We start from the raw sequence: 26818 nt of genomic DNA, 5'->3' as shown, positions 1-26818 counted from the left end.
TGAAAAAGAAAACTAGAAAAGGCGTACATTAAAGTCAAGAACGGAGAAAGAGAAGTATATGCCAGGTATAATCGCCACACAGGAAGAATATAATTTACTACTGGAAAAGGAAAAAATTGTTGCAAATCTGATAGAAAGGTTTACATACTTCGTTAAACATAGGGAATGGGTAGCTCTGACTACAACAGGGGAACGTCAGTTATTAGAATTTACTGTCAATAACAGTGGTAAGTAGCCATACGTTGGAATACTGGCAGAAAATATATATGCCGTACAATTGGCATACGGGAAGAATATAAATTACAACTGGAAAAGGGAGAAGCTGTGGCAGATCCGATAGAAAGGTTTACATATTGTTTTAAACTTAGGGTATTAGAATTTACTGTCAGTAGCAGTGGTAAGTAGCCATACCTTCGAAAACTGGCAGAAAACTTATATGCCATACAACTGACATACTGGAATAATATAAATTACAATTGGAAAGGAAGAAATTGATGCAAATGCGATAGAAACACTCACATATTGCTTTAAATGTAGGGTATGGAGAAATCTGACAAAAACTGGGAAATGTCAGCTATTAGCATTTACTATAAATATCAGCGATAAGTAGCCATATGTTGGAATACTGGCAGAAAATGTGGGAATCGAGACCATTTAGTACATTAAGGGGCACGTGAAACATCTGTTTGTAAAGTTCCATTCACATCTGAATCTGCTTGTTTTATACTGCATCTAAATGTGAAGGAGTAGATGTAATACTCCTAACCTTATGCACAGAAATAGCGATTTTGCAAATGAATGAAAGCCTACCAGTATCCCATGGTATTGAGAGAACATTATACATCTACCAGAATTAATATGTACAACCAGCAAGTTAAAAAACAAGTTGTGTTAACTCAAGATTCAATGTAACAAATTTGAGGCCCATGAGTTGCGAAATAAGTGAAATGATAAAATGGAAGATCATGTATAAGGCTGTGAAACGATACTAACAACATCGAAAGTTTCCTTAACTTCACAAGATGCTGATGCCTGTTAAATCCTAACAGTGCAGCAAGAACAGTCGCAAATCTGGTTGCTGCCTCAGATCTCAAACAAACATGAACTGCCTCTACCAATTTCAGAACCAGAATCTGGAGTTCTCTACTGGCCTCTGACTCTGAGTTACTTCCACAGCCCTCCTTAACTGAGTTGTCTTTACTTTTCTTTTCTTCAACTGTGGCATCCCAACAAAAGTAATTCTACCAAAAATCAGTGTCAACCAACCAGGACTCATGCTTATTTGTCTGGCAATTCATGGTAAACTTTTTAAACAGCATAGCATACAAATTAATTAGATTACTTCCACAGTATACAGAGGTGCTATGGGTGTAGGGCATGGGGACAGGGATGTGGAGTATGGGGGCAGGAGGTGAGGGAATGGTACATGGAGCACAGGGGTGGAAGGCAAGGCCTGGAGGTGGCCTCCACAGGTCAATGAAATGATACTGTCGTGCACTTGGTGAAACTTTCAGGATTTGATGAAGACACAAATCCATAAATGCTGATGCTAATGTCATCAATTTCAGTAATGCTGATGCTGACGTCAGCATTTCTTGTTCCAGTTCCGACAGTGACCCTCTACTTACGATAATCGAAATGGTGTAGCCATTCAACAAAAGTCGTTGATTTAATTGACCCCTTTTCTGTCATGCAGCAAACAACCTGTTGGTAGATCATCAGTAGCCTCTGGTTTAATGCATTTGGTTTTGAATGAGAGTAGTGGAGAAATAACTGCCCCTGTGCGCTCACACTAGTGACAAAAATTACGTTTAATCCATATCTATTGCCAGTTATGTGTATTCTATTTGTGCCTTTCATCTGGGAGTGTTTGTGGTTCTTTAAACAAATTTTATCTGCAGCCTTTCTCATTCATGTTGGAAAGTCTTTCAGGATTTCCAAAAGATGACATTCTTCATATAGAGTTTCAACCTTTTGAAAATGGCCGCGCGGGATTAGCCGAGCGGTCTAAGGTGCTGCAGTCACAGGCTGTGCCAGCTGGTCCCAGCAGAGGTTAGAGTCCTTCCTCAGGGATGGGTGTGTGTGTTTGTCCTTAGGGTAATTTAGGTTAAGTAGTGTGTAAGCTCAGGGACTGATGACCTTAGCAGTTATGTCCCATAAGATTTCACACACATTTGAACATTTTTGAAAATCACCTTGAACAACGACTTTGTTTAACTTCTGTTCCATAGTCCAAATAAGATTTTGAGGATTTCTGATGGAAATTGAAGGGGTATTCTTTAAAAAATTCCCTGCACGTTTCTTGCTTGCAGCCCACTACACTTCATAAAACTGATAAATAATATTTATCTGTGGCCACATAGTTTTAAAATTTTAGTTGCTAGTTTGATATTAGGTAGGCCACTACTGCCAACACTTTTATGAGAGACCAGAGTTCAGCATTTCGTTCTTCAGACAAAGCAAACTTTCACCCTAACTTTGCTTTCAGTTTACATCCAGATTTGCTACACATCGGCGGAGAGTTCTTCATGAGAAACGAAATTAGTTTTCTGCCTTATAATCTAACATTTCGTTCTTGGTGTTGCCTTCTACAGATTTTTAACGGTTATCCTGGTTCCATGGAACCCATATCTTATCATGGTTGGAAGACAAAACTGCAAAAATCATATAAAAAGTAGTCAGTCAAGTGTATATACTAAGTACAGCCTGCCAGGATTTGTTGGATCCGAGTTGTAATAAAACTATTTCACACATGCATCTAAACAAAAGTTATGGCACTGTAAAACTAATTATATGCTTTAAAACAAGCCAAGGAGAAATTAGATTAGGAAATGACACACTAAAAGTAGTAGATGATCTTTGTTATTTGGGCAGAAAAATACTAGGCATAAAATACAGATTGGCAACAGCAAGTAAAACATTCATGGAAAAAGAGGAATTTGTAAACATATAAAGTAAATTTAAGACGCAAAGGAATTACAGACATTGGCTACTCGTAGGTATTGATTTAAATCAATAGGGAAAGTTGAAAATCTGAGCCAGATTGGGATTCGAACTTACGTTTCCTGCCTACTAAGCAGATGCTTTGACCACTTAGCCATTCGGACACAGTGCTCAGCGCAGCTGCGTGTACTAACCTACGAGGTCACGCATCAGACCCAAATTCTCAACTTATCACCCACTACTAATGTAGCGCCTCTTGCCCATTATCCTAATTACTCGCGGCATTTTCCAGATTCCCGTAAGAGTTCGAGCCTGGTATGCGTCCGTACTGAAGAAATCATTGGCTGTCTTCATCGTAATTATACAGGGTGTTACAAAAAGGTACGGCCAAACTTTCAAGGTCCACAGCTCGTGGTCGTGCGGTAGCATTCTCGCTTCCCGCGCCCGGGTCCCCAGGTTCGATTCCCGGCGGGGTCAGGGATTTTCTCTGCCTCGTGATGGCTGGGTGTTGTGTGATGTCCTGAGGTCAGTTAGGTTTAAGTAGTTCTAAGTCCTAGGGGACTGATGACCACAGCAGTTAAGTCCCATAGTGCTCAGAGCCATTTGAACCAAACTTTCAGGAAACATTCCTCACTCACAAAGAAAGAAAATATGTTATGTGGACACGTGTCCGGAAACGCTTACTTTCCATGTTAGAGCTCACTTAATTACTTCTCTTCAAATCACATTAATCATGGAATGGAAACACACAGCAACAGAACGTACCAGCGTGACTTCAAACACTTTGTTACAGGAAATGTTCAAAATGTCCTCCGTTAGCGAGGATACATGCATCCACCCTCCGTCGCATGGAGTCCCTGATGCGCTGATGCAGCCCTGGAGAATGGCGTATTGTATCACAATACGAGCACGAAGAGTCTCTACATTTGGTACTGGAGTTGCGTAGACAATAGCTTTCAAATGCTCCCATAAATGAAAGTCAAGAGGGTTGAGGTCAGGAGAGCGTGGAGGCCATGGAATTGGTCCGCCTCTACCAACCTATTGGTCAACGAATCTGTTGTTGAGAAGCGTACGAACACTTCAACTGAAATGTGCAGGAGCTCCATCGCGCATGAACCACATGTTGTGTCGTACTTGTAAAGGCACATGTTCTAGCAGCACAGGTAGAGTATCCCGTATGAAATCATGATAACGTGCTCCATTGAGCGTAGGTGGAAGAACATGGGGCCCAATCAAGACATCACCAACAATGCCTGCCCAAACGTTCACAGAAAATCTGTGTTGATGACGTGATTGCACAATTGCGTGCGGATTCTCGTCAGCTCACACATGTTGATTGCGAAAATTTACAATTTGATCACGTTGGAATGAAGCCTCATCCGTAAAGAGAACATTTGCACTGAAATGAGGATTGACAAATGGTTCAAATGGCTCTGAGCACTATGAGACTCAACTGCTTAGATCATTAGTCCCCTAGAACTTAGAACTAGTTAAACCTAACTAACCTAAGGACATCACACACATCCATGCCCGAGGCAGGATTCGAACCTGCGACCGTAGCGGTCTCGCGGTTCCAGACTGCAGCGCCCAGAACCGCACGGCCACTTATGCTGGCGAGGATTGACACATTGTTGGATGAACCATTCGCAGAAGTGTACCCGTGGAGGCCAATCAGCTGCTGATAGTGGCTGCACACGCTGTGTATGGTACGGAAACAACTGGTTCTCCCGTAGCACTCTCCATACAGTGACCTGATCAACGTTACCTTGTACAGCAGCAACTTCTCTGACGCTGACATTAGGGTTATCGTCAACAGCACGAAGAATTGCCTCGTCCATTGCATGTGTCCTCGTCGTTCTAGGTCTTCCCCAGTCGTGAGTCATAGGCTGGAATGTTCCGCGCTCCCTAAGATGCCGATCAGTTGCTTCGAACGTCTTCCTGTCGGGACATCTTCGTTCTGGAAATCTGTCTCGATACAAACGCACCGCGCCACGGCTATTGCTCGGGCTAATCCATACATCAAATGGGCATCTGCCAACTCCGCATTTGTAAACATTGCACTGACTGCAAAACCACGTTCGTGATAAACACTAACCTGTTGATGCTACGTACTGATGTGCTTGATGCTAGTACTGTAGAGCAATGAGTCGCATGCCAACACAAGCACCGAAGTCAACATTACCTTCCTTCAATTGGGCCAACTGGCGGTGAATCGAGGAAGTACAGTACATACTGACGAAATTAAAATGAGCTCTAACATGGAAATTAAGCGTTTCCGGACACATGTCCAGATATATTCTTTATTTGTGTGTGAGGAATGTTTCCTGAAAGTTTGGCCGTTCCTTTTTGTAACACCCTATATATATACACTCCTGGAAATGGAAAAAAGAACACATTGACACCGGTGTGTCAGACCCACCATACTTGCTCCGGACACTGCGAGAGGGCTGTACAAGCAATGATCACACGCACGGCACAGCGGACACACCAGGAACCGCGGTGTTGGCCGTCGAATGGCGCTAGCTGCGCAGCATTTGTGCACCGCCGCCGTCAGTGTCAGCCAGTTTGCCGTGGCATACAGAGCTCCATCGCAGTCTTTAACACTGGTAGCATGCCGCGACAGCGTGGACGTGAACCGTATGTGCAGTTGACGGACTTTGAGCGAGGGCGTATAGTGGGCATGCGGGAGGCCGGGTGGACGTACCGCCGAATTGCTCAACACGTGGGGCGTGAGGTCTCCACAGTACATCGATATTGTCGCCAGTGGTCGGCGGAAGGTGCACGTGCCCGTCGACCTGGGACCATACCGCAGCGACGCACGGATGCACGCCAAGACCGTAGGATCCTACGCAGTGCCGTAGGGGACCGCACCGCCACTTCCCAGCAAATTAGGGACACTGTTGCTCCTGGGGTATCGGCGAGGACCATTCGCAACCGTTTCCATGAAGCTGGGCTACGGTCCCGCACACCGTTAGGCCGTCTTCCGCTTACGCCCCAACATCGTGCAGCCCGCCTCCAGTGGTGTCGCGACAGGCGTGAATGAAGGGACGAATGGAGACGTGTCGTCTTCAGCGATGAGAGTCGCTTCTGCCTCGGTGCCAATGATGGTCGTATGCGTGTTTGGCGCCGTGCAGGTGAGCGCCACAATCAGGACTGCATACGACCGAGGCACACAGGGCCAACACCCGGCATCATTGTGTGGGGAGCGATCTCCTACACTGGCCGTACACCACTGGTGATCGTCGAGGGGACACTGAATAGTGCACGGTACATCCAAACCGTCATCGAACCCATCGTTCTACCATTCCTAGACCGGCAAGGGAACTTGCTGTTCCAACAGGACAATGCACGTCCGCATGTATCCCGTGCCACCCAACGTGCTCTAGAAGGTGTAAGTCAACTACCCTGGCCAGCAAGATCTCCGGATCTGTCCCCCATTGAGCATGTTTGGGACTGGATGAAGCGTCGTCTCACGCGGTCTGCACGTCCAGCACGAACGCTGGTCCAACTGAGGCGCCAGGTGGAAATGGCATGGCAAGCCGTTCCACAGGACTACATCCAGCATCTCTACGATCGTCTCCATGGGAGAATAGCAGCCTGCATTGCTGCGAAAGGATGATATACACTGTACTAGTGCCGACATTGTGCATGCTCTGTTGCCTGTGTCTATGTGCCTGTGGTTCTGTCAGTGTGATCATGTGATGTATCTGACCCCAGGAATGTGTCAATAAAGTTTTCCCTTCCTGGGACAATGAATTCACGGTGTTCTTATTTCAATTTCCAGGAGTGTATATATATATATATATATATATATATATATATATATATATATATATATATATTGTTTTAGGTAGTTTTTTCTGCAGATATTTGCCCGCCGTATAGTGATCAGCTCGTGATCTTACGGTTGCTGACGCTCACGATCAGAAGGCCCCAGGTTCGATTCCCAGCCAGGTTGGGGATTTTCTCGACCCACTACAGGATGTGTGTGTTGTACTCATCATCATTTCATGATCATCGACGCGCAAGTCGCTGAAGTGGTGTCATATAAAGGAATTGCACAAATTGGCCGATTTCCCCACTAGGAGGTTCTCAACTAAACATGCCATATAGGTGTTTCATTTTTCTGTCGTGTAGGCCCGTGTGGAAGTGTGATGTGGACGATAGGCTATTCAGGAAGAAGACAGAAGCTTCTAAAATAAGATTCTATACAAGAATGCGAAAGATTAGATTGGTAGATCGAATAGTAGATGAGAACGTATTGTATCGAATTGCGAAAAGAAAAAAAATTATGACACAACTTGAGAAAAAGAAGGTATTGGTTGATGTGACACATCCAGAGTCATCAAGGAATTGTCAGTTTGGTAACTCAAGGATGTGTGAGGGGGGGGTAAAAACCGTGAGTGGAGAGCAAGGGCTGAATACAGCAAGCAGGTGCAAATGGATGTAGGTTGTTGATGTTATGCAGCGATGTATGAGCTTATACATGATAGAGTAGCATGAAGAGATACACCAGATCAGTCTTTGGACTGATAACGACAACAACAAAAACAACAACAGCAAGGAGGAAAATTACAAAAACAGCCATAAGTTGGCAAACCATACAGCAAATTTTGTATATTGTTACCGCAGCAGCCTTTCAAGACACTATTGCTAGCAAAAAATGTGTGAGTTCTTAAAGGACCAAGCTGCAGAGTTCATCGGTCCCTAGACTTACACAGTACTTAAAATAGCTTCAACTAACCTATGCTAATAACAACACACAGACCCATAACCATACCCATACCCGAGGGAGGACTCGAACATCTGGCGGGAGGGGCCGCCCAGTCAGTAATTTGGCGCCTCTAGGCGCGCGGCCAATTCGCGCACCTATTGCTAGCAACAGTCGAAACTGTAACCCTTTTGTGCCAATCTTGCTTAGAAAAGAACTCAAAGTATAAATGTGGGATAGCAAATGGTGCTGAGAAAGGAAGACAAGACAGATGGAATAGGTCGAAGCATCATTTTTAGGACAGTTAGTGACTACGAAGGCCAGTAATAACTGCCGTACATTCAACGAGTTGGGACCGTGAGACCTTCTCAAATATGACATGCTACTGCTGGAGCCACCGGAATGGTAATATCATTAAGAATTTTAGACATATGCGTTTTAGAGGTAATATGTGTGCAAAGTGATGAGCCTCGTGCCTACTAACTACACACCACATGAGGGAAGAAGAAAGGAAAGAAGATAAGAAAGGAACGTTTGCTGTGGGTACACTGATGAAAACCCTCCAAATTACGAATGAGTTTTTATTTAGGTTGAAACTGACGGTAGACATGTTTTGATTTGTCAAGATCCCGCAAACATCCACCAATTGTCCGAGAGGGAGTGAGAAGAACTCGGACGAGGAAGTAAGTGTGTTGATGATGAGTAACTTTATGAGATACACATGTCCATATCTTCCAATGTGGAACTGTCAATGCGCACGTCTATAGAGATGATACATATGATTCCTTTTTATGGCTGTATACCGGTATAAAGAGTGATCATTTCATCCTTTCTCACGAGAATGCACGAAGAAAGGGGGCCCGTTTCCCAGATAGCTATCTTCAACAAGCGTATTTTGAATACTCTCTGGAAGCATTAATTGTTGTTCATAGACCTTTTCCGGAGATCGTCAACACACTGCGAGAAGGTTAGCTTCAAAAACCTACGAGGATCTAGAATCAAAATGAACGTTATCAGACGTCTTACATGCAGCACTGTTACTAGAACTTATATTAGTATTGTTACATCACAGTGATACACCCATTTTGTACTGTATACCCGAAGATACGTTGTTTTTATGGTATGGATCGTAAGTTTTCTAACTGTTAGTGGATCTTAACTTTTGGTAATATCTGTAACATTTGTTATTGTCCTTTAAACATTGAAATCAGCGTGTGTATATGGCGTTTCTGGTTGTTAAAAAAATTGCTTACAAAAAATGGCTCAAATGGCTCTGAGCACTATGGCACTTAACTTCTGAGGTCATCAGTCCCCTAGATTTTAGAACTACTTAAACCTAACTAACCTAAGGACATCACACACATCCATGCCCGAGGCAGGATTCGAACCTGCGACCGTAGCGGACGCGCGGTTCCAGACTGTAGCGCCTAGAACCGCTCGGCCATCCTGGATGGCTTGCTTACAAAGAATGTATTTTTGTTTGTTTGTTTGTTAAGGGGATATGACGTTCACAAGTTAACACAAAACTCATATAGACTTCATACTATTTATAAATGTGTGTCCTCATACATCATTGTGTGGCTTGTCTTATGATGTGGGAACAGATGCAGCTGGAAACAAGTAGTGAAAAGTTGTGTTAAACTGGTATGAAATGTTCATCGTTCACTTCAGTTATGGTCTACCAGGAAAGCATCAATTACCAACGTTTATCAGACACTGGCATAAACGACCAACAACAGGCAGCATGGGGTGAGAGGCCATAGCCTTCAATGAATGTGTCTGAGGTGACAGCAAGAGAACACTAAGAGTTGGAAGATAGATCCAGAACATTATTGCATTTATTTTGTTATGCTTCCTGTGACTTACTACGGAATTTGTCTTCCAGCAGACAGTTAATGAGCATACAAAAGATTATTTAATTACGCATCATCATTGCACTCAGTCACCTCGAAAGTACTTCATCGTCGAGTCACAACACGTTGATGCAACGATGCCGAATGTCTGGATTTGTAAGTCAGCGTCGGTTTCTTAGACGTGTGGTTGACGCAGCGAAGACCGCTAGTCAAAATCGCAAAGAGGAAGCTAGCTGCGCGCTTTGTAGCGTCGTGTAAGCCGAAAGCTAGGTAATTAACTAAACTAATGCTGTATGTCATTCACATTTGTACCCTTTCTTATATACATGCGAAGATGTTCTATGAAACAACGACAAAAATTAAGTTGTATGGATCACCCAGTCTCAGACTAGAAATCCCTACTATTCTGTTATGATGAAGGTCGAGGAACCCCTGTTTGGTCGTCAGATGTCTGTGAATAGGCCTAAGTAGGGGGACAAGTGGGACGCCAGGCCATGCTGTATTGTTGCCAAATTTATTCAAGATGGCGGCGATGACGTCATCCAAGATGGCGGCATGTAGACTTGGCAACATCGCATGACGTCATCCAAGATGGCGGCTTTTGTCGGGAAAATAGGTCAATTGTGCTACGTCCACTAACCTAACCTCAAGAAAAAATGGCGGCAGTTTTGAATTTTGACGGGAAAATAGCCCAGTTGTGCTATGTCCACTAACCTAAGCCTCCAGAGGAAAAAAAATTGGCGGGGAGTTTGAATTCCAACAGGATAATGCATGCAAAGACCGTACTTGTCTTTATTATTATTGATTATCATTCATTAACAATCATTATCATTCATTATTATTTATTATCATTTATTATTATTTATTATCATTTATTATCATTTATTATTATTGACCTGCCTCCACTAGAAATTCCCTCCAAATTCAAATTCCAATACGATAATGCCTGCAAAATCTAACTTTTGTTTATTGTTATTCATTATCATTTATTAACATTCATTGTCATTCATTGTCATTCATTATCATTTATTATCATTCATTATCATTTATTATTATAGGCCTACATCCACTACAAAATTGCGTGAAATTCAAATTCCAACACGATATTCTCTCGAAAATTGTACTTCTATGTATTATTCTCATTAATTATTCATTCAAGATCTCCGACTTTCTCGGTGAGAAGGCCATTTTCCTTACATCCATAACAAGTTCAAATCCCCAACACCATAATTGATCACACGTACGAGCATTCTCCGTCACTTATCTTTTTTTTCACTGGTAGCCTATCATAATCGAGTCAAATAATAAACTGCTCTTATAGTAATGTAAGTCACGGCCTTTGATTTTGCAGGGGGGAAGTGACTGAAGACTTTATTTCAAGCAGTATGGTCATCACTTAATCTCCACACAGTCAGCACACACATCTTTGATATCGCAGTGCAGTCACCACGACGTCCGCATTCCAACTGAATTAGTTCAAATCCTCGCCACCCCCTTGCCAGCGCGCGGAGACACTGCCTACGCCCATCACGTGAGGCGGCCGGCCGCTATCGCGGGGGGAGAGCCCAGCGATCGCTTCCACGTCGTCAACATGTTTTCATTGGACATGCTGGAACGTGTCGAGTTTGACGTCAAGCGACCAACGGTGCCCGCACAGCCCCTCCACGGCCAACGCACCAGGTAGGAGGTGAGCGGCGCCACAAACGGTCCCGCTACGTAAACATCCTCACCTGCCTGCGAGCACTTAACTCTGGACAGGATGGAACCTGTCGACCACATGTTGGACAAAGGACACGTTCCACCCCAATTACTTTTTTGCTGAACAGGTTCCAACCTGCCGATACCTACCTCACACAACCGCCCGAGATGTTCGCAAATTCCCAGCACCGACGGACAGGAACCGACACGCTTGCTCTGCACAAACCACCGTCACGCCACATGCCCGCGACTCCACGGCGCCACCAGCACGTGTGATGATGGAGCACAAACTACGCTCTCACCCCATAAACTCTGCAATTCTCTCACCGATAGACAGGAACCGACACGCTCGAACTGGAATATTTGCTACCGAGTTGGAAACTTCCTTGACATTAGAACGGGCGATCGACCACGTGGCTCTGTGGGACAAAGAACGCTCTCACTAAGTTAACTGATCACCCGATTCTCATTATTCACCCCACATACCCCGATTACCTAATCCAGGTTCTTCACGAAAACACACACATACGCGTGAACCGTCGCTCCCGTCAAGATACGTACCTCCGCAAGTAAATTTAACACGAAGCTCTCAACTCAAATAAAAAATTAAACAAGTCAATATCATGCGCACATGCGGGAGCCGTCGCACGCTCCTAGCAAACTTCTCAACTCACATACTTATCAACTCACTCAAATTCTATATGGTCCCAAAATACTTAACCTCCCCTTTATTTATTCAAAATACATTCGCTCCCTACCATAAACTCCTCCCCAATAAAATAATAGCTAACAATATTCATCTCCAAAAACATTACCTTCAACGACATTCTTAAGACCATCAACCTCCATTTACGCCTATATAACATACTTTTAAATAATAATAATAATAATCATTCATCCTAACACACACACAATGATTTCACTATCATCCTCTCTCTAATCTAAATAAAGTCTTCACTGATACTATGAATTATTTGTGTATAATTTTATAAATTATAAAATGCTCAGCCCTCCACCATGTCCAGGAACCATCTGACTAGTTCAGCATTCAGCTACTAGGGGCGCTAGTGAACTCATTCACCACCCCCATAGAATTCTCAACAGCCATTCGTTCATCCTAAGATCATGTGATACTACGTCATCACACTTATATAGGGAGCCACCCCCTGGTCATCTTTTCCACTCTTCAGTTGTCCGCCGCACCGTGCGTTTGTTCTCGAGTGTGTGTGAGTGTGTATCGGTTTTATTAAGATGAAGCGAATTAACAACACCCAGGAGTCTGCTGCGAAGAGACTTAGACTCCACGATTCGCCATTATCGAGTAAGTAAGTAATTTTTATTTTTAATTCTCATTTTTACTTTATATATAATATATTCTCCTTATTAATTATATATCTCATTGTTATAGCTGAACTCGCGGACTTTATCATCGAGTCTGAGGAGCGAGCAGGTGGCGTCAATCAGCCTTGTCCTGAACAAGTTCCATTACCTGGTAAGTACATTTTTTCAATGTTTTGATATCTCTGCCCATTAACTCCGTGTACGAGCGCTACATCTGTTTTGGATAGCTCTATATAAAGATCCGCTTTTCACTTGGTGTGTTTGTTATACTCGCTCTCTATAAAGATTTCATTTTTTTTTAATATATATATCTGCCTTCGTCCTCTCATTTCTATATCACCAAACTTCTTCTACAAACATTTTTTACTTTATATTATACTCATTATATCCCATCTTTCTAGATTACATCGGCCCAGCGCTAGAAGAGCTTGATCGCCAACTCGAAATGGAGAGAGCTCGTCGAGAATGTAAGTACATCTCTAATAATAATAAAAATCATACTCACTAAATAATTAAATAATTTTTTCTTCTTGTTCGGTGAATATATACCCTTCTTCCTAGTCTATTGATCTAGCCTTAACATATATTTAGTTTCTAGATCGTCCTAATTCCACGCAGAGCGAGGGAGCCGAACACAGTAACAACTTTTTAGATGAGGACGAACTGGACATGCCTGACTGGCTTGAGGGGCTTGTCGAATGCGGCAATGAACTGCTGAAGCCGTGGAATGAGATCGGAGAAGGTGAATAGTTTTCATCATTAGTCCAAAATAATTACCATTATTTACTGTTACAATAATAATTATTATTACTTATCCCTCTTTTAAATCCAGATCGTTAAACTTACATTTATGTTACAGGCATATCACACGGCATTTCCCGTGTTCCGCGAGTGGCGGTTGCAGGTGCGGGGCTCGAGGGTGGGCGAGGACACGCCCCACCTTGCATCGCACCAATCACCGCAGCTCGACAGACCGCGGCGGCGGCGGCCCAAACTATCTTGCATCCATGGGCGTCCCAACAAGCGGGTAGCAGCACTGTCAGGGGTCCCTCGTCGCCTTCTCCGCCTCCGCAAGCTGACTGTCCACGACACCGCCAGCGCAAGGTTCGTGTACCAAGACGCATACACCTCCCATTAAATGATGATGACGCACCATCGCCAACACCGTCATCCACAGGCTTGACCCCCAGTATCATAAGCATTAATAGTATTAGTGATCATCCTGTGCCTAGTGGCAGTTCTCTAACCCGCCCTTTTAGTGAAGTAGATCAGGTCGGTGACACCATACCTCAGTTGCAGTACCCGGCGGTTGCCGACGCCTTCGAGGGGCGAATATCAGTCACTCGCATCGAAAACCCGGCAGGGGGGTACCGCGATCCTGTTGGATTTTTAAACGCATGCCTCCCTGTCCTGGAAACCGAGCTCCTCAGGGTAGTCTATAATCCGCGTTATCCCGCCGTTAAGTGTAGTGCAGTGCTATGCATTGAGTTATCGCACCCCCCCCCCCTCCCCAAGGTTCAGTCTGGTCAGGAAAAGACCAGCATTCATTATCTTTGGGGGGGATAATGGCACGATAACGCGGAGCACATCAATCGCCGAGTGGTTTCGTAAATCCACCTTGAGTGTCATATTGGGCCGCTTTTCTGAGATGGAAGTCAACGGCTCAGCTAAGGCACTCAGCAGAATTCTACACCAGGACATCCATATACATGTCCACGATCCATTAACTGGAGGGTCTAGCTATATCAAGCTCCCTAAAGATATAGCTAATAAACAAGCGTGCACTAATGTCCAAAATACAAAAGATCAGGCTTGTTTTGCATGGTCAATCCTGGCTTGCGAAAGAAAGTATAATTATAGAGATCGCCCTTGTCATCCAGGTACATACAAAGTCAGTGATATTAACACATATTATAAATTTGATGGTATTGAGTTCCCCGTCAAGATCCAGGACATACCTAAATTCGAGGCACAAAATACCGGAATATCGGTACACGTTTATGGCCTGGAGAAGAAGAAAAGCAAGTCAGACGAGCAAGACAAGCATGTCGTAGTCGGCCCCCTCCATTTCTCAAAATCTGCCGGTGAGCGTGAGCTGCATGTAAATATGCTTCTCTTTTCTGAAGGTGACAATTATCACTATGTCTGGATCAAGGACATGTCCCGCCTCCTTTATTCCCAGTTAAGTTACAAACACGGTAAAAAACATATTTGTTTAAGGTGTCTCAATTATTTCTCCTCTGAACGATTATTAGCTACGCATCTAGTAGACTGTACTTCCAAGGATGCGGTGCGTATTATTATGCTCACGGATTAAAACAAATTCATGAAGTTTAGGAATGCTCACCACCAGGAGCGGTGTCCGTTTGTTGTGTACGCCGACTTTGAGTGCCTCCTCGCTCCTGTGACCCGCTGTGAAGGCGATCCTACGACCTCACACACCACCTTTACAGAAAAACACGTACCTTATGCAGCAGCGTACCAAATTGTATCGTCATATGGCACCAACCGTAACAGATACAAATCTTACGTCGGCGATAATCCATCGATTTGGTTGCTCTCTGAGCTTGAAAAATTTTCACTGGAAGTAGATAAGCTGTACAGCGGCAACGTTCCAATGACCAAATCGAAGGAGAATGAAGATTTGTATAATAAAGCCACCGAGTGTCATAACTGTGGGCTGCCGTTGGACAGAAAAGCGGAAACTCCTCGTAGGGACCACTGTCATCTTACAGGGAAATTCCGTGGCGCTGCTCACAATGCGTGCAATTTGAAGTACCAATTACCTAGGCACATTCCAGTTTTCTTTCATAATTTAAGTGGGTATGATGCTCATTTTCTAGTTGAGCACTTCGCCGATTTCGGTTTGGAGAAAGATCAGGTGAGTGTCCTACCGGAGAGCGTCGAGAAGTATATATCATTCTCCAAACGAATGACCTCAAGAATTATGCTGCGCTTCCTCGATACACTACGTTTTATGCAGGCACCACTACAGAAACTTGTTGAAACTCTACTTCCGGCGGATATGCATATCACTCGAGCTGCATTTCCCGACGAGGAAAAGCTTCAACTTGTGACTAGGAAAGGGGTTTTTCCATACGAGTATGTCAATAGTATGGCCAAACTCGACGAAACCAGGCTACCCGGCATAACTGCATTCTCCAGCAACCTCACAGGCGACACGATAATGAATGCAGAGTATGAGCATGCCGTGAATGTCTGGCGGGAATTCAACATTTCCAATTTAGGAGAGTACGCACGTCTTTACATGGACACAGACGTGCGCTTGCTTGCGGACGTTTTCTAGAAGTTCCGGAGTCTACGTATGACCACATATTCTCTGGACCCTGCCTTTTATTACACGGCACCTGGGTTGTCTTGGGACGCGATGCTCAAGAAAACAAAGTGCAGTATCGAATTATTGATCGATCCTGACGTGCTTCTTTTCTTTGAGCGGGGTATCCGTGGGGGTCTCTGCCAACGTATTCATAGACACGCGAAAGCAAATAACCCACGGATGGGTGACAGGTTTAACGTATCCCTTGATTCAAGTTATATAATGTATCTAGATGTGAATAATTTATACGGGAATGCCATGCAACAATCACTGCCGATTGGGGTGTTTCGCTGGCTGTCCGAAGATGAATGCAAGGGATTAGGTGGAAAAATCAGGGGGCGGGGGGGGGGTATGGCCGCCGATTCTGATGTAGGGTATGTTTTGGAGGCAGAACTCAAATACCCTATTAGTTTGCATGCCGATTTGCCGCTGTGTCCAGAGCAACTAGTTCCGCGAGGAGGTTCCACACCGAAACTGATAACAACGCTGGGGGACAAGCAGAGGTACATCATTCACTATCTTAACCTCCAGCAATGCCTCAGCTCGGGTATGGAGCTGGTTAAAATCATATGGGCAATCTCCTTCAAACAGTCTCCCTGGTTGAAGGAGTATATTGATCTGAATACGAGACAGAGAACTTCCGCGTCGTATGACTGTGAGAAAGAGTTTTATAAATTAATGATTAATTCAATTTTCGGAAAAACTATGGATAATTTGAGGGAACGACGTGAAATTTTTATTAGAACGCAATGGGATGGGCGTTATGGCGTACGGAAATGCATTGCCAGGCCAAATTTTAAACGGGTCACTATTTTCAATAAGAATTTTGTTGCTGTGGAGATGGCTAAAACTGCAGTAGAGTTTACTAAACCTATCTATGGGGGGATGTGCATACTAGACCTATCCAAACTCCACATGTAGCGCTTTCATTATGAGTTTGGGAAAACTCATTTCGCAGATCCTAAATTACTTTATATGGATACAGATAGTTGCATCTGTTGGCTGAAGAACTGCGATCCATATGAAGTAATTAGGTACCACGCCAATGAATTCGACACGTCTTCTTATGCGGCCGATGATCCTTATGGTATTGTTCCGCAAAACAAGAAGGTTATTGGTCTCATGAAAGACGAGACGAATGGATTGCCGATTGTGGAGTTTGTAGGTCTTCGGTCCAAGATGTATGCATATCGCACATTGGAAGCTCCCACTCAGAGACGGGCTAAGGGGGTACGACGGATGCCATCATGAGCTCTGTCCATCGAAGACTATTTGCAGTGCCTACGTGGTGGTATTCGCGGTGGTGAGCTGCAGCTGCCACATATTGTCCGGCAAACTAGTATTCGATCGATAGCGCATGAGGTGTACACTGTGCTGCGGTTTAAAATCGGTCTGTCGCCTCATGACGATAAAAGGGCCATCTGTGATGACGGTATTGAAACTCACCCGTACTCACACTACTCACTTGTAGCGACAGAAGGGGTGGGGGACCCTGATTGAGAGAGAGAGAGAGATAGCGAGGAGGGGGGGGGGGGGGGGAGACGGCGAGGGTGTCTGCAGAGTAGTAGTATGACCCTTTTATCACAGTGTAAATACTGATTGAGAGTGTTTTGTAGTGTGTATCAGCTTGCGTACTTCCGTGTATGTCTGAGTGTGTGTGAACATGTGCGAGCCTGTGTTATGTGTGCATGTGTGTAAATATTATTTACTCTATCAAAGAAAAAACAAAAAAATCATAAAAAACGTAAAAAACTAAAATAATCCCATTTATAAAAAAGTCTTTTTGTATATTTGTAGATTTTTTCTCCACTATTACTAGCCAATGGCTATATGACTGAAAGCAGATAAAAATTTTACACCTCTTATAATCAGATAGAAGAAGACGAAAATACAATTTTCGCAGTTCGTATCTGCTTTGATCTTAGTAGCAGTCGTAAGTTTCACCTGCCGCTAGCCATCCAGTCAGAACTACTTTTTTAAGAATGTGAGTTCCACCAATTAACTTCTTTATATATACTTCACTGTGGAAAAAAATCTTTATACCCAGAAGTATGTGTTCACCTGATTGTTGTAGTGGAAAATGTCTAGAGCTACTTACTTCAATGAAATATAATTTAAACTGCTAGTGAAAAATGTTTTAGAGCCACTATCTTGAATTAAAAATACGTTTGCCTTCAGTTAAAAAAGTGCTTCCGGTGGAACTTCACTAGAGATATTATTTGCCTTGTAAGGTAATATAATTACGTTCTAGTACCTCTGCTTTACTTTTATATATATACAGTGCTTATATATTTATGAATAATGTAAAAACACGTATCTGCAAAGATCAGAACTTTCATATTTTTACTTGAAGACAAATAATGTATCTGTAAACTCATATAATGTAAAAAAAAAAGTGAATGATTTTACTGTAAACTGATATGTCGCAAACAAAATCTGAATTTAATAATAAATTCAATTATTTTATTGTAAAAAAAATGCCCGAGTTTGTTATTATTTGACTCTCAATCATGATCCATATACGTTGCACTGGCACAGAGAGAGACCTATAAGATTTTTGCTGATTTAAAGACAGAGATGAAATCTGAATGACGCGTGCTGGACTTCGTCCGCAGGTCACAAACAGACCCCGCCACTCTCTTTGTGGTCCTGTCACCTTAAACGGCGGGCATCTGGCGAAGCCGACCCTAGCACTCTCTCTTTCAGGTCCTGTCACTTTCAACGGTTGACTCATCGCCGCGCCGGGGAAGTGGAAGCAGGTAAACTGTCTCAGACAGATCCAGTGGAATGCGCTTCACGAACAGTATCACCAATAAACTTACTTCTATGGAAGTAGGTGTCACAGAAAGAAAACAACAAGAATTCTTAAGGAGAAAAAAATTATTTATTTATTTGTGAGCCATTTTAAAAGTAATTTTACATTTTCAGATGCTGACACCAAATTTTTTTTTTTCATCTTCACACGTTCGCTGTCTAAGTTGATGGATAGTTGGACAATCGTAGTATTCCAGGTTCTGGATAGCCGCATAATTGAAGATTCGACACAGCCAGCTACTCTTCTCATCACCTTTAACGTAGATTACTGTCTCCTTGTGATCAACTACTCTCTGCAATTGCAGCAAATGTTTATAAAAGATGCCAGGGGCGTCCCACTTAATCCCATGATAGAATCTTGTTAGCCACATCGCGCTTCTGACTGTCTTATTACACTTGACGTCTTTAAATGGTTTCGGCGATTCAACTCTTGATACAAATGTTCCTATTACTCCATCACTTTGCGTGAATGCTATTAATGGACAGTCTTTAATTATGAAACGCCTGCACTCATCATAGTAAAATCCTTGAACGTCAGCTACGATCCTCACACCTTCAGGTAACATCGTGATCTACGCTAGAGCTAGCAGAGTGCGTATTAACTTATACAACTCGTTGCACTACACCAGTGAGCGGACAGTAGTTAACGAGACGATCATGCCAAACGAGAGCATATGCCAAAGTCTGATCAGGGAAGTTTGCTGATGATTCGAATTCAATCCGTACATCTATAGGTCCTGATTTCATTATCTCATTCTGTTTTGAACAGTCAATCACGTTTATTGGCTCTTGCTTCTTGAAACTCTGTGGGCTGAGTAGGCATCCTTCATTTTCAACACCTTCGTAGTAAGATGCTCGGAATCTCGCACACATGTCAAATGTCAGACTGTATACATTGCTGTCCCACTGTAGATGTAGATTCTCATATGAGTAGTATTCTGAATTCAAGTAAACTCTGGCATTAGTTAACTTGCAGTGGTCAAATTCAGTTGAGCCCTTTGATACATTAGCACGCCTTTGAGTTTGAAATGCTAGTATGATGAATCGAGGTGCTTCCAACTGTACTGATGTTTTAATAGCCCAAGTATGTGTGGACGCTGTAGGTAGGACTGGGTATTCAAAAAGCTCCCATGATCGGAAAGTTAGTGGTAGGTAGGTGCCAGCATTCAGAACTTTTAAGAGCTTCAAGCGCTCCTCGTCGGCAACGGTGATGTGAGGCATTTTCCATGATATGCTATTAATCTTGATTTGAACATTCTCTGCAGCTGTTTGGGAGAATGAATTCGCGTCACTTGCACTTCTCACCAAAATAAGTTCCTGTTTAGCGTTGATAATTATTCGCTGCATATCCTGAAAATAACCCATAAGCATTTATAGTGGCACGCACGCGATAAATCGGCTTTGTCCACCCTCCCCATCCGCTCGATCTATGAACCACCCAGCATGTTCCTAACTGTTTGGATCAGAGGGTGAGGCTGAAACGTACGTCTTAAGGGCTGATGTAATGCCAAAATTTCTAGTGCGGTCTATTTCAATTCCGATGAGTTCATAGCGTATCTCTTGAAACAGGAATGCTACGGCATTTCGAGTGAGCTTCGAGAGCGCTACGGCAGCCCCGTCAGCTTTCTTAAATGTGTAGTCCAGACAGAGGAAACTCTTGCTAGGCAGTGTTACCGCGTCCTGATGCTGGATAACAATCCTAATTTCATCATTTTTGTGCTTGAAGTGTAGGGTTTGTGTGAGTGGTATTCGTGACGAATAATTCGGTCATCATACTCTACTGACTGAGTTATGTTGAGCGACGTCATTCTGCGGTTTTAAACCTGCTGAAATGAGGAATTCGTAATTAAGGCGTGTTATCACCTTGCCCTTCCGCGTTGCACTAACGGGTTGAGAGCCTGGTGTGCTAGCTTTATGCCTTATTCCCATCTCGCCTTAGATGCAGGCGTACAATGATCTCTTCTTCTCTAAAGTTAACAAGCTGATTATTCTGATCCACAATACGCAGTTCAAGGTAGTCCAGTGTCTGAACAGTCACCGGGAGATATATAGCGTTTGTGGGGGCTTGAACTATTTTATACCCTGTGCCTACTGTAGGAAAGAATCCGTAAATTGAGTGAATCAATTTTTCGTTCAGGTATGAGTTTGTGGCAATATTACACTCAACACGTTGTACTCACTGGGAGTATATCTACAGCATGATCTGATGGATAAAATTTAGTTCCGTCTTTCACCAAAACACGATCCTTCGCAAAACCTAGCAGTGGACCAATTGAGTGTCTCTGTGTAAAGTCGATCGTAGCACTCTCTGTCCGTATTTCAGATTTAAGGGTATTAATGTTTGCCCGTAGTTTAATACCTTTTTCTGACTGTTTTAAGAGTTCGTTTAAATCATCACTATCGTAGGCACCAGGTTGTATTTGTAGAATCTCCTTCCAGCCGTCAACTTCAAGATGTAGTTTATTGTTGCTCTGTGTAGTATTTGGAATGCTGTCATAAGTCTCTAGACTAATCAGTGCAATACTCCAGTCCCCTGCACTTAAATCAATCGGCGGAAAGTAATTTGCGCGTAATACTGATCCTCGCTTTATTAAAGTCAGAGTGTACGACATTGCATCTAAACATCAAATGATGGTCATGTATTCAATGACAGCTCTTTTATATATCGCCCTCATGATCTGACGATGACGCATTCTAGAGAGGGTTCGCCGTCGCTGTGATGAGGAACATAGTGCAGAGATGACCACAGAGATATGTGTTAAAGTCCTGATATCGCCGGACATTGTAGAAGAGGCGTCTTTTGCTGGTGAAGTAGCGCTGTAATTCTTCAGGCGGCTGTAAATCGTCGAATGAATTGAAATACTGAACTGTATTTGGACTTTTCTTAACGTACGCAACCCAATGGGTCCCTGGACCCCCAGCAAAAATTTACAATTCCGCACTCATTAGTCCGCCACATGGTCTTCGGTAATGTATTCCGCATGAAGACGCCGCGGAATCCACGAATGTGAAGTTTTTGTTTAATAATTTTAACTAGATCTTTATTCGTGAGCGCTCGGTCGGGTAGGATAACTAACGGACTTTTTTTTTAATTTATGAAGAGACCTAGTCCTTTCCTGTACGGTTTCAAGTAGAGACCTTTTCCGATAGCTGCTGCTTCCATCGCGCGATTATGTCTTCTGGCTTCCTCCAGTTGGGCTTGTACATTCTGTGCGCTTTTGACCGTTTTGGCTACAGCTGCGGCACCGCCTGTGAGTGAACCTATAGCGGACAGTGCTGCAAGGGGTGGAACGAGGAACGGGATAATTCCGCCCGAAGTCTTTGGTAGTGGTAGGACCCTAGGTCGTTTAATTGAAGGCGTGTTTTTCTTCTTGTTCCCGCCATTGAACACACGTTTAGCTGCAGACATCGGGGTGAGAATACAGTTTTTCAAACAACTGGGTTTGTTGTTCTTCATCCTGTTCTTCTTCGCTCGCAAAGCTGTTCGCGCTGCTTTCATAATTCGTTTGAAATTCATCACACCCAAGACCAACTTAATTTTCCCACGCATGGTTTTATCAACCACGAAAGCAGCAACGCGTTGACCTATTCCGAGATCTTTTCTTCGCCTTATTTGCTTGGCTTTATCTGCTAATATCCGGTCGGCGACGTGGCGTGCTGGGAGATCCTTATTTGCTGCGTATGTGAGGTCGTGCTCATGGCATGCTTCATCTAGTGGGTTAATACCTTTATCGCCTCGTGCCAAGCGCTTCTGAAGCTTTGTTCCAGGCCCACAGAAGTTATATCCGGGAATGTGCAATTCAACAGGCAACTTGTCGAGAACACCACCTCCACCTCTTGTTATGATGTGCCTCCTATCGTGCATGGTACACTGCTGAGGAGACAGAGGTCTACTCTCCCCATTATATACTAACATGTCAGCTTCGATCCAAATGTTTTCTGATGATGGAAATCCTAGCCATTTATCCAGTGCTCTATTCCCATGAAGCCTTATCACGCGCTCGATGAGAAATACATCTGGTTCAGAATTCTTCTGCAATTCCTCCGTGTAAAAGCATCCTAGAATTTCTTCGCCCTTGCCGTCCTTTAAGGTATATGTCCTAGGGTTGGTTCGCTGCACTTTGGACACTTGTTTTGAAATACGTACTAAGTCGCCTATATTGAACCTCTGTTTGCGAGAGTCGAGCATTTTAATCCGGAAATATACTGTGTCCATGAGTGAATTATCGCGTACATCGATCGGTCGCATTTTTATTGTACTATGTTTGGTTCGATTATACTTTGCAATTATGTGTGAGAGGATATCTACCCACCTGTACGATCCGCGAAGATTAAACTGCATCCACATTTGAACTTTTCAACCGATCGACGATACAAGCTTTAAGGCGCGTAAACGTGGAGTAGTGGCGTATGCCACACCGCGCCATCTCAGTCTTGAAATGGTCATTGTAAAACTCCCCACCGTAATCGGTTTGAAGATTGGTTGGGCATCGATTCGTTCCTGTCTGCAACAGACGCTCAAACACCACAGCAATATCTCTACCGGTTTTCGTTTTCACAGGTAATGCCCAGGCGAATTTAGAGTATGTATCAATAACCATTAAAATGTATTTCAATCCATTATTATGAGGTGAATATCGATTCATATCTACAAGATCAGCTTGCCAGAGGTCATCCAGCCCTTTAATCATGACATGTCTACGAGGGTATGTTTTGCGTGCTGGCTTGTGCAGTTCTCGAACCACGGTTTCCATACTTATTCGATGATACCTCTCTCTCGAAGCTCTGAGATTATGGATACAACCTCATTCGAATGAGCTGTGTTGTCCGCAGCAGCCGAAGCCATCAACAGTCGAAGTCTGTCTATTAGTTCATGTGGGTCATCGTAATATATATACTGCGGCACTTGATTGCTCACTCCTTTATGCTGAAAGTCTACACCCTCACCGACACTTTTAGTTTGCTCATTGAGTAAAGGTTGTATAATGGTAGTGTATTTAGAGTTTTCAGGCTTTTTCAGTGTTCCGTCGAGATTTTTGTACAAATCAGTCAAGTTAATTATTTTCCGATAGACTTTGCGATCATCGGCTGAATATTTTAAGTTTTTTGATGGCCTTAGGAAGATTAGGTTCACTAAGCCAGGTGTTCTTTTAAACTCTGTATCCCTGATGCGTATTGTGCTATCGGATAAAGTTATAGTTTGAGAGCCCAGCACGTACGGTCTCGCCCTGCTGACACCAAATGTTCTATTTATCTTAATGGTCGGATACTGGTTGGTGAAATCTGCGATTGGGTCCTTGTTATGCAAAGCTATCTTGGTGATAGATTCGGTAACAGGTTTAAAAGTTTCATTTAGTGTTTGCTCGCGATCTATATGCCCCAACTTCAGCAAGAGTAATTTCTCTCGAACTGCTTTGCGCGCCTGAATGACTTTATGCTTTGTCGACATCTCGAAGGATACTAATCAGAGCTCTGAATATCACGTGGTTTTATAAATGCTTTGTTGTACTTATTCTTCTCCTTTTTTCCTACGCCACCTTCTTCAATAACAACGGCCTCGGCTTCTATCACGCGCTCAATTGCGCTAATTCTGTTCTATATCCGGTTTTGGTTAATGGCAAGAAGTTTCTGGGTGTCCTTTAACTCCCTTGCAACTTTAACTAGTCTGGACTCAAGATTTTTAAATTTGATATCGGTGCACATTCGGGCACTCTGTCTTTGCACACCTAATCTCTCATGCGTGCGAATTTGTCCATGGTGAAATGTTAACTGATGGGATAAGGTATTTTCGTACATTTATATGTGGAGGAAGTCTTGGAAGTTCCGGCTATACCTACCGTCATTTAGTTTACGGGTTTTATCAATAACGAGAAAGCCGTATTGTGAGTGGTTTCAGTAATCAGCACATATCTTTACAAATTCATTCTACGACATGCCGGTCCCTACGTGAGCATGGTAAATGTGCTTTAAATTGAGGTTGTCTTGTTTGAATGCTATAACGAGATTTGCGTTGTCCCTCACCAGCTGTTTTGGGATCCTGGAATACGTTTGACTCAGATAAAATACATCAACACCCATATGACGTCCAAAGCAGAAATATTTACGGATTTGATCTTGCTTTTCAACAGCGACATCGTCAAATATGAACGCTGTGCTAGGCTTTACCTCTTCAGGTGGGGGGACGTCGTCGCTTTCACTGAAGGCTCTGTACGTTACACCGTCTACTCCATCTCATATTTTCTTCAGTAACTGGTACTTGGGCTGAAAGAGTGTTTTGGAGAAGACGAAAAGGTACTCGAAGCGGACTCCGTCTAGGTACGTTAACAGAGCCATGAGGACATTTGTCTTACCACAGCTGGATGGACCTACAATTATAGCTCGTATGCTGTCGGGAAGTAGTGGTCCATTCTTGTTGGTCTTCTGGTCTTGGTCATCATCACAGAACCAGTCACCTACAACAAAGCCCTTGAGGCGAGGGTGTTTCACCCAGCCCGCCATGATATCTACTGTGGTAAGTCAAGGTGTGGAATACGCTTTTATATGATTAAAAATATGTGTTTGTGTGTAGTCACTATAGCGCAGTCACCTTACCAACTGAGCTACAGCGGCTACACAATAGAATGAACTCGAGGTGGTATATTTAAAGGGAAGGCAGTCATATAGATTTACGGAGGTTACATTTTGTGTTGACAAATAAAAAACACGCAATGACAAATTTAATATTATAAAGTAATATATTTATTTATTAAAATATTTACAAATATGATCAGCATGAGAAAAAATCAGTACTTTCTTTTTTAAGCGGTGCAGCAGAAGTACAGTATTTGGAAAATAGCGGCTTCTTGTATGCTTGAAATTCAGCACGTATATCTCATAATGTTATGGGTGAATTACAATAGTCTGGTATTCCATCAGTAAGTTTGAGTTCGACATTTTCAACACTTATTCGAGGGATAGCACGAGACTTGGGCACTGGTGTTATACACATATTAAAACAATGTTCTATATCATCTATGTGGATGCTACATGTGTGAAGCGAGTTAATGACGTCGGTGTACACTGCCTGAACATATGGGCACCATCTATTTAGTCTATCTATCGTACTAGTTAGAGCCATGTCTAAATTGAACAAGTTATCAACAGAGGCGTGATGCATGAAATTACTATAACCATCAGCACTTTAAATTTTTAGTATAGCATCATCATACATTGATAGAATACTCACAGTTAGACTATCACAGTACATGTCCTGGTAGAGGTGGGATGGATAATATTCGGTAGTCGTATGATTCTTGATTTGTGTTTTTAAACGACACAGTTCATCCCACTCGTAGTCAGAAAATTTCACTTTAATATTTTTGAGCACATTTTCCAGCACTAACACAGTTGAGAGGCTACTGTATTGTGAAACTTCAAGTCCTACATGGATACGTCTTGAACCAGTAACTGTTAACACATAGCTTGAGGCGAATAGTAAAGGTTGAGGTGAAGCGGCGGTCGGTATCTTCTCATCCACGACATCCACACCAGCGCTGTTAGCCTGCTGTTCTTGCACTGATGGCGGGATGTCCCTTGTGAGATTATGATCAGTGGACGGCGCGCACGAAGGAGCCCACTACTGTGAAGCCCCATCAAGCGCAACCTCTGGCACAGACATTAACATCTGGCTATCCTGCTCCAGCATGCTGAGAAGCTGAGCTACAGGATCCTCCGTGGACGAGTCCGAGGCCTTCACGTGTGTGGACCGGGACATGCTGGGACTTGCTGATGCTGGTGTCACGGGCGGAGCTGCTGGAGGACCAAGATGAATATGCATAAGAAATGATGTGATGTTGGTAGAGAAATAGTAATAATAGCAATAATAATAATAATAATAATTTGAGGACTTACTTTTCCGGTGTTGCTTGCTCCTCCTCCTTCTCTGCTGTGGTGGTGACTGACGCTTCATCTTGACTAACTGGAAGAGAGACGGAGGAGCTGCTGAATCCTCCTCATATAGAAGCCAGCTACGTCATCATGATGCTGTACTGCTATTGGTTGAATAAAGTGAACACGTGACCTATTGAAGTGTCCTCTAGCGGAGAAGTCGTGAACTAGATCAGTTCGTCGCTCTACTGGATC

This window comes from Schistocerca americana, chromosome X (assembly GCF_021461395.2).
Source record: "Schistocerca americana isolate TAMUIC-IGC-003095 chromosome X, iqSchAmer2.1, whole genome shotgun sequence".
NCBI classification, from domain to species: domain Eukaryota; kingdom Metazoa; phylum Arthropoda; class Insecta; order Orthoptera; family Acrididae; genus Schistocerca; species Schistocerca americana.
The sequence above is the reverse complement of the archived record's forward strand: the minus strand, read 5'-3'. Positions refer to the sequence as shown.